The 9,293-nt window shown below is 49.0% G+C and overlaps 1 long non-coding RNA gene across 3 annotated transcripts; it reads right to left on the bottom strand.

Annotated features, from left to right (window-relative positions):
* Positions 1 to 1,145: 1,145 nt before the first annotated feature.
* On the bottom strand, positions 1,146 to 7,625 carry LOC131826371 (uncharacterized). 3 transcript variants are annotated; one of them, XR_009351554.1, is made up of 4 exons: positions 7,199 to 7,625; positions 4,133 to 4,459; positions 3,292 to 3,889; positions 1,146 to 2,342 (listed from the first exon to the last, which is right to left on the bottom strand). It is a non-coding gene; the product is annotated as an uncharacterized LOC131826371 (long non-coding RNA). The 3 variants fall into 3 exon arrangements; XR_009351553.1 differs by having other exon boundaries at positions 4,133 to 4,297; XR_009351552.1 differs by having other exon boundaries at positions 4,133 to 7,625.
* Positions 7,626 to 9,293: the final 1,668 nt, after the last annotated feature.

Below are 9,293 nucleotides of genomic sequence, written 5' to 3'. Positions count from 1 at the left end.
CTTGTAGGAGGTAGGATATGAATTGGTATGTATATGTGACTTTTGAAGCCCTAGTCCTAAATGACATGATTCAAGTCTCCACAACAGAGTAGTAAGTAGTAAGATATCTCCACTGGGGATTTCGTCAGTGGAAGGGACCGCCGTACTGGGATATTATCGTCAAATATTGATTTAGTTTTCTTTTTGTAATACAGTTAGCTTTACTGAAATAGCAGCTCCTCTATCCAGGAAATTGATCAGGGACACAGCTCAGCCTCGTCAGTTTGGGGTACAAGGGGTGGTCAGAACTGATAGTACATGGATCTAGGCAGACCCCTGGAACTTTGATTTTTCAAGACCGTACTGGTAGATGAGGGATGATTCGATAGGAGTTGAGGGTAATTAGGGCAGCCACAAGATGGACCAGATGTCCCACTTAAAGAGAGAGGAAGGGGTCCTGTTCAGAGACAGGGTCCTGGCCAAGAGAAGCAGAGAGGGTCAGGCAGAGGAGTTTGAGTGCCCCAGAGAGTATCCCGAGAACCTGCTTGCTAGAAATAGGTGACCTCAACACCAGCTGCAGATCTGGGATGTTTCTGACCATCACGTCAGTTTACCCAGAGGAGCACAGCGTGAACACCTTTTTGGCAAAAAAAAAAAAAAAAAAAAATGTAATTAAAAAAAAAAATCAACCTCATTCCATCATGAATATGGAGAAAAATATATATATGTTAGTTCTATGAGTTATGGCATGAGCAGGGAGGGTCAAGGTTATCTACAGAGTATTCCCCTGAAAATCATCTAGTTCAGGGACATAGGAAATTCAAGAATGTTGTTTGGAATTATCAGAAGTTACAGTGAAATATATTCCTTTGCAGAGAGTACCAGAAAGCGGTAAAGATAAAACAAGCTGAATAAATGAGGAAACATGGAAAGATAAGATGAAATCGGAAAACCAGCAACAAGCGTCTTCAGAATCACAACAGAGTCTCTAAAATCTTCTTTAAGTGAATATAAAAAGGGAGTGAACAACATAAGTGATGGGCATCACAAATTTTCAAAGCCATCCCACATTGCAGACAAAAAGTATAAAGAAGAAAACACAAAAATTCAAAGGAATATAAATTAGGACCTTAAAACAAAGACATACCAATGGACTCGGGGGAGACTACAATAGAAAAATGTTGCTTTATTAGGAAATCTGAATACAAACATTTTTATAATACAAAAATGTCATAAATTAAATGAAATAATTAGAAAAGTTGCATGGGAAAGTAGCCATGGACCAAACTGGGGGACAGGGAAGTAGTTAAGGAATTACTTCTGGGAAGGTGCTCTGCTAAGACAGTTCTGTAAGTGATTTTATCTTTTCAAAATTCTTATCCTTTATAAACGGGCTTAAACACAGAAATACAGAAATGCTCTAAACCCAGTATATAACCCAGATGAAGAGAGCATAAGAAAAAAACCAAAGTCTCCCTTTGAAACATTGCTATAAAAGCCCATCATAAATTCCAGGCAAATAAAACCCAGCAGTAAAATAAAATTAAAGTAATAAAGTATTATTTCAGAATGAAAGGATAGATTCTTAATGATCGTTAATATTTTTACCATTTCTAGAAGAGACAGATAATTTTTACATCCTTTTTGTGGTAAAACTCAGCATTATTGTCTGTTCTGACCATTTCTCCACTTCTTTACTTCTGAGTCTCTTCTCAAACTTCTGCCCCCAGCACCCCGATGGAACCCGTCCTCCACCTTACAAAGACCTGTGGCCGACTCTGTAGACTCACCAGACTCCGTCTCTGGTCAGCATTCCACATGGTTGAATGTGGCTTCAGTTTATTTGCTGGGAGGCCATGCTCTCCTGAAATCTCCTCCTGCCTTTCCGGTCTCTCCTTCGCTTGTTATCTTCCTCCTATAAATGGTGGTGCCCTGGGGCTCGACCTTTGTATTTATCTACACGCTAAGTCACAGGCTCCGGTTTCTGCACGTGTCTACTCAACCTCTACTGTGATATCTCGTAGTCGAAACAAAGTTCTGATCCCTTTCTCCCAAAAGTTCAGCCACTCAGTCGTGGGCACCACTGGTCAACTTCAGCTCCACACTTAGGTGATTCCCTTAACTGCTCACTTCTCCTCTTACCTGTGTACAATCTGTCAGCAGGTCTGGCCAGCTCTGTTTTCAAAATTAATCTGAAAACATTGCACTTCTCGCCCCGTCAACCATGATCGCCCTCAGAGAGATGTTCTCGTCTTTGAGCGGGGGCCAGCGAGCGCGCTCAGCATGTACGTAAGCACACGTGCGCTATCTCACATCCATCTCTACTCTTCCTTCCTTCTCCACCTCCACCAGAATTAAGCTCCCTTAAAATAAATGGAATAGGGTTCAGAAAGATCATGTCTTCCACCCCAGCATCAACCCATCTCAACCTTGGGCGGTTGTCTCTCCCTCCTCTGCACCCACCCCCGTCCCAGAACTTCCTCTGGTGTTCTGAGTCCCCGTTCCCCTCGGTGAGAAAATGCTTCCATAGTATCTGCGGATACTCCTGTCCCTCCTGCTTCCCTCCCCTTCCCCTTCCCCGACTGGATTGTAAACATCTGTGAGAGGACGGACCTCGAGCTGGCACCCCAAATTAAAGGATCTCTGTCCTGATAGAAACCTTGAAAATCTGCCCGAAGTCAACACTCAGACACAGAGTCTTGGGGTGCGGAGTCCAGGAAGCACATGAGGAAGTAAACATGCTTAATCCCGGGAAGGGCTTAACCCCTGTGGGGGCATCTAGAAGGAAGAGACACAAGGAGGGACAGGGACATAAGGCTGACCGGCCCCTGCACGCCCTACACTCATGGAATTGGGTCATGATTATATTGTAACCAAGGGGTAACCAAGCTGCCTCCTTCTTCCCAAACTCCCAGGAAAGTTGCCACCAGGTTTGACTACCTATGCTGTTATGTGTGTGCACGTGTGCATGTGGTAACGGGCAGAGGAAGAACACAGCAGGCGGTGCATCGACTTGACTAACTCCGCCGAAGCTGGAGTCTTGAGCCAGAGAAATGGATAAACGTATGACACAGCCACACTCCCCTCCTCACCATTACAAATGCACAGAATATTAAGTACAGGGCTTCCTGAGTACGCAACATAGAGCTAGAGCCCATCTTCTACGGAGCGTAGGAGCAGGGAGCTGTCCCCTGCCATGTGGGCCACGCACACACAGTGGCTCCAGTGCTCACCCAAACAACATGTATGTAAACACAATGCCTAAGCTGGGTTGTTACTAAGGATGGAGGAGGAACCACTAGACCCTCTTACCTAGTAACAAGTCATTTGTAGGCTTTGATGGTTCAGTAGAGGATGTTTTGCTAACATGGTCTTAATGAATGCTGGCAAATGTTCCGAGTGAAGGAGGAGGTATGCAAATGGAATTAATCTGTGCTTTATCAAAGGTAGAAACAGAAGCTACGTAAATGTGCTCAAAGAGCGATCTGCTTGCTTAGCGTTTTGTAATGCAGCCCCACACACATTCCATCAAGAGCTCAGCCTGCAAACACATGCAGAGGCATATCTCTTGCCAGCTGCACGCCTGACTCTTCTCCAGAGTCAAAGACCAGCAGGGGTGAAAGTCACGGCACTGATTTCCAGACAGCCCGTCCTTGGCCCAGTGTAATCCATAAAGAAGGTGCTCCTGGTTCCTTTGTAATGTAACAAAGATGAGAAACTTTGACTCCAAAAACTCAGTCTTATCCCACACATTTCTCTTCCCCTGTGATGTGGCTCGGGCAGTGTTTCCGTATCAGCCTGGCCTCTTACACGGACACACCTGCCACCAGCTGGCTCCATGCTGGTTCCCGCTCTTGTCAAGGAGCCCTGGCCACTGGGATCCAGTAACAGTGCCTTGTCACTCCAAAACCTGAAAAGAAGTGGGTTTCTGGTGTTACTAGGTCTTGACTAGCTCAACATTGCCTACTGACTTATCTACCTTCCTGTGACCTGTTGGACCAATGCATTACATTAGATTCTCTCTCTCTCTCAAATACTCGGAATTGCTGGTTCCCAAACCAGACCCCACACATGGAGAACAGGGAGAGATGGAGGGAAGAGGTGGGCCACTCCAGATCAGTAGGTGCCAAGTTCAAGAAGCAAGGGGACTTACTTGCCAGGCTTGCCTTGGGTACCACCCAGCGAGGAGGTCTCTGCATCCACCCGCCAGGATCTTCCATTTGTAGAGAGGCCTGACGGGGTCCAGCCACGTCTGCTGGCCAGGTGGTCTCTACAACGGTGTGCTGTCTCAAGGTGGAGTCCTTGAAAATGGCTCCTGCTATGGGACCAGAGTGGGGGGACAGAGAACACATCCCAAAGGAGGGTCTCACTGGCCAGCTGGTGGTCACAGCCTCTCCATCACCTTCTCCCACGCTGAATGGTGTCTTTTTTCCTGATTTTTGTCCTAGCTGGAGCCTTACCCTTCTGGAGTTCAGCATAGCTACAAAGTTAATAGAAGAACGTTATCTACGAGGATGCCCGCTCCCCAGCTGACGCTCAGGTGCTGATCATGGATGGACTGCTTAGCAATCGAGGCCAGACTTCATGGATTTGAAATCTGGTTCCATCACTGACTGGCTATGGGACCCTAAGCAAGAATATGAAAGTCCTTGGCCTTATTTTCCAAATCTGCAAAATCAGGATAATGAAAAGACCTACTCAAAGCAGAGGACTAATTTGGTTTGTGTTAGAACACTCAAACGCGTCCCGGTTCCAATGGGTCCAGTAAATGTGGGTTATTGTCCTGAGATTATCACACATGGAAAAAGGCAGTTGAGAAGTTTCTAACAGAAAAAGGAGTGAGAAACACGTCTTTGAGACCTAGAGTGAGCCAGATGGAATCTTAGGACTCTAAAAGCAAAACCTTTACCTTGTAAATGAGATACTTCACGAGGTAAGAATTATTACCCTGAGTAAGCTGTTACACTCAGAACTGGTCCCTCTCAACCCCTGTAGAAGTGAATGGTGGGTGTACGTACACGCATATGTCTGTACATGTGTCTCTGTGTGTGTGTCTGTCTTCGTCATTATCTAATAGCTGCAGGGGAGTGTGCTTGTTGTGCTGTATTCTCCAGCAGAAAGAGCACTAGCCTTGGAGTCAGGAGGCAGACATGGAGATTTCTGGCTGTGGCTGCCACACGAGACACTTCTGTGATTGAGAACAGGTTACAAACTCTTTGAATTTAATCACACTTACCCTAACATGGGACTACGTCTGCTTTCCTAGTCTGCTATGCAGAAGAGACGGAATTCTGTTTGTAAGATGACAGCAGATTATGAAGGGGTTTCAGCTCATCTCCGATAAAAAGCAGAGGTGCAGGGTCAGGCAGGAGGAACCAGGAGAGCAGAGTTCTCATCTCTATCCTAGGTTTCGGTTCCATTTTCAGAGGAAAACACTTCCCTTTTTCAGAGGAGGAAACAGATGTGCAGAGAACTTCAGTGTCTTGGTCAAGATTGTTAGGAAGCTGAAGACCCTGGATTTGAACCCAGAGACGGCAGAAGCAGAGCTCGGGTCCGTGGGCCTGACTTTCTTGAACACCTCTAACCAGGCGAGGTGGTGGGGCTGGACTCCATTTCCCAGGGGGCTGCAGGAGGCAGGAAAGTCACTGATGTGCTGTCAGCCATTGCCAAGGCAGCCCCGTTCGGGGTGGAAGAGCAGGGAGATGGGGGAGACTGTGAGCTGTTCTGTAGGGTCGCTCCCAGTGACTCCTCAGACCCGCAGGAGAGTTTTCCACAATCCATCTCCTGAGTGAAATTCATTTATGGAGAAAAATGGTAAAGGGCCGGGGTCTGTTGCCCCAGACGTGAGCAGGTAGGCACAGAAGAGGCCACGAGAAAGTAAGACATGAGAGATGTTGGGGGGAGGCCCCCAAACCCAGGCTCTGACATTGGGGATCCAGGCCCTTGGGAGGCCCCGTGTCATGCCCGGGCCCCATAACCATGTGTTAAAAGAAGCTTCCGTAATATGGGAATCACCCTTCCGTCCGACACCCGGTGACCTGGCGCACAGTCCTGCATTTCTCCACGTCCAGGAATCTCGGGTGTCCTGGAAAACAGCACCTATCTTCTCTGTGCTAGTTCCAGAGACGAAGAACGCAGGACAAATCGTAAGAGCGGATTCATGACATACTTGTGTTCACACAACGTTTCCAAATACATCTTCCCAGTGGACTCATATCCACCGGACCTTATTGATAAAAACTGATATTTACTGAAAACGGACAATAGACCAACAGTGAGCACTTACCCTGCCTTTTTTTGTTTTCCATTTAATCCTCAAAAACAAACCCATTGTATTGATGAGAAAACTGAGGCAAGAAGAGTTTCAGTATTTTGTTCAATGCCTCCCATTTGGGAATGGGCAGAAGGCAGACGCCAACCCAGAAAGTCCGCTTCCGGAGGCCAGAAGGCGTGGGTAAGGCAGACGCAGCACTCCACTCAGAGCAAAAGTAGCCATAAGGCTCCGAAGATTGAGAAATGACTTTGAAAAGTACTGAGTGTTAGCAAAGGGATCGCTTTCCTGCAAACACGCGTCTCCTTGCCAGTGGCGAACGAAGTGCCAGTTACCCCTGCCACGTCAGGGCCAGATTGCAGCCCTTCTGGTGCGTCTGTGGTTGGCTGATTCGCGCGACGAGTGCCACGCTGGAGTCAGGAAGTTGCTTCCCGAGAGCAGGAGAGCCCCCCCGGCTCCCACCGCACTGACCAAATGGCCGGTCTTCGGGCCTCCGCTTGTTTATTTGCGTTTCGGGCAGTCGGGCCTACTCACCCCTAACTATTTCATAGTCGTCAGGGCACGAAAGATGCCTACTGTTTCATCTATACCTTCCTTAATTTTCTGCCTGTAACCCCTGTCCTTGCCTGAAGTTGGAGCTGGAATCTGGGGAGACTCAGGGCCTGGATTTAGAAAGACATTGGTGGCTAAGAGCACCTGCTTATGGGATCCTTATGAGATTAAATGAAAGCAGGTGGACAGTGCCGGGATCCTTTCCCACGAGCCGGGGCGGATGAGTAAGGCTGGCCCCAGAGGCGCATGAAGCAGCCTTCCCTGTACACCCAACATCTCTTACTTGTCCAGGGATTCCGTTGATCTAACAGCTTCTAAATAAGGTGGGAAGAGTGGGGAGACCCTCCACCCCACACAGTAACCCCACTGGGGTGCCACTGCTGGATCAGGGCTTACCTGAGAGGCCCTCTCCTTAAGCTTTGATTCCTTGATGTTCCCGCCATCGCAGTCCAGCCCAGGCACGCTTGGCTCTTCTCGAAAGGATGACCCTCTTCCCTCTGATGCTCACCTGGGTCGCAGTCCTGCAGCCCGGAGCTCTTTTGCTTATATCCCCAAGCTCAGTCTCTTCGAGAAACGCTTGGGGCTGGGGGGCTGGGGAGGGGTTCAGGCTTTCCTGGCATAGCCTCGCTCTGCATCAGAACCTCCCTGCTCCGCAGAGGAACATCCGAGGCCGTGGGTGTCAGGCTCGTTTTATTGCTGCTCTTCATGGTGACGATACTTTCATCAGCTCAATGCAGACAAATGCGGCCACGAACAGGATGTGCCTATAATGGGTCTGAACCACTCCGTGCAGGCAAATGGGTCCTGCGCCACCAGAGCTATGAGCCCTAGAAGCGGAAGGAAATAGGGTTCTTGTTTCCAGTTCCCTCGGCAAGCGGCTGAGACCCTGCGCGTGCAGCTGTTTTGTGTTTCCAGTTCCCTCGGCAAGCGGCTGAGACCCTGCGCATGCAGCTGTTTCGTGGTCTGCCTGGCTTCTTCCTGGCATCGGAGAGGCAGAGAAGGGCATGTGAACCCGTGGCGGGGATGGGAATGAGGAGAGAGACCTCAGGCATGAGGCTGCACTTAAGCCAAGTCTCCAAGGTCGGTAGGAACGCCATGTTCCCCAGAGACAAGGTGGGGATCCGGACGCTGGAAGCCCAGGGAAAGGGGGCAGAGCGGCCTCTGGCTGCAGATGTTCAGGGAGGATGGAGTTATCCAGACGGTAGAAGGAGAGGAAAAAAGAAAAGAAGAAGTAGGGCAGTGGGGTTGGAGAAGTTACATGCCAGGCCCAGGACACTCTCTGGGAAGCGCAGCTTTGATGCCCCGTGGAGAACAGACCACCTGCAGAGGGCCCATGAGTACCGGATTCAGAGACGCAGGCAGCCTCTCTGCATCTCATAGGGACGGGGGTGGGAGGCGAAAGGGGGTTCGGCAGGGCAGAAGGAGGCTGCTGGGGGTCCAGGAGAGAAGAGCCACAGTCTCCAGCAGTTGCAGCAGGAGGGACAGGATGGAGGGGGATGGTGACAAGAAACAGCAGCGGAACTCCGTGCTCCCCACCAGGGTGACTGGGAGCCCTTGTCACCTGCTTCTTCCGGATTAGGGGGCAGCAGGAGCATGGGAATATTAGAGTGCTGTGTTCATGGTGCATGGTTCGAACGCAGGTCAATAACGGGCTTAGATGAAAATTTCAGGGCTGCAGACCCAATTAGGGTCTCACTAGAGGCTCACACAAGGGGTTCTATCTTTGCTCTCTGGGTGCCATGACAGTGAAAGGGAGAGAGATACAGAATGTTTCCATGACAGATGCCAGGGGGTAGCATGATTTCTGGGCAGAGGTCTGCAGAAAAGCTGTTCCTACCACAGCAAGGCAGACCCTCGATCTGACCCCTCTTGTACCTCTTCCTGGCAAAAATAATTATAATTAATTTGAGGGTTATGTTTTGGATACCCTCCCAAAATAGAACTCAAGCATTCGCACTATCATTCCCATTTCACAGGATCCAAACCGTACTCACCTCAAAAGAGAAGACTCCCACAGTTCGCCAAGGCCCCAGTATGGGCTCTGAGGCATTTTCTCTGTGTGCCGGCCTTAATACACTCCAAAGAAAACTCCAGTGGCAAGCTGACTTGAACTTAAACTTGAGTCCTCAGTTAGAAGTAGAGCTCTGGAAATGTGTCTGGTACACTTAAAAGTAAGCTGTCTTCCATGTTACTTCCAGTCATCATAATAATGGCTAGTATTTATCCCAGCACCTGGCTCTGTGCTAAGCGGCTCGCACATGTGACCTCCTTTCATTCTAACAACGAGGGAGGTCTAGTATCCTCTGGTAACCTAAGAGGAAGCCGAGGCCAGGAGGGCTCACACACTTACCGAGGCTCCGGATAACAAGTGGCCGGTCGGGGGATTATCCTCCACTGCTTCTGACTCTGGAGACCCGGCAAATACCGATGGTGCTCTAGACCTAATGTGACCTCTTGCAGACAGCAGTTAGCTTTTTTTATTTTTTTATTT

This window comes from Mustela lutreola, chromosome 3, assembly GCF_030435805.1.
Source record: "Mustela lutreola isolate mMusLut2 chromosome 3, mMusLut2.pri, whole genome shotgun sequence".
NCBI classification, from domain to species: domain Eukaryota; kingdom Metazoa; phylum Chordata; class Mammalia; order Carnivora; family Mustelidae; genus Mustela; species Mustela lutreola.
Note: the sequence above shows the minus strand (reverse complement) of the source record. Positions and strands in the feature narration are given on the sequence as shown.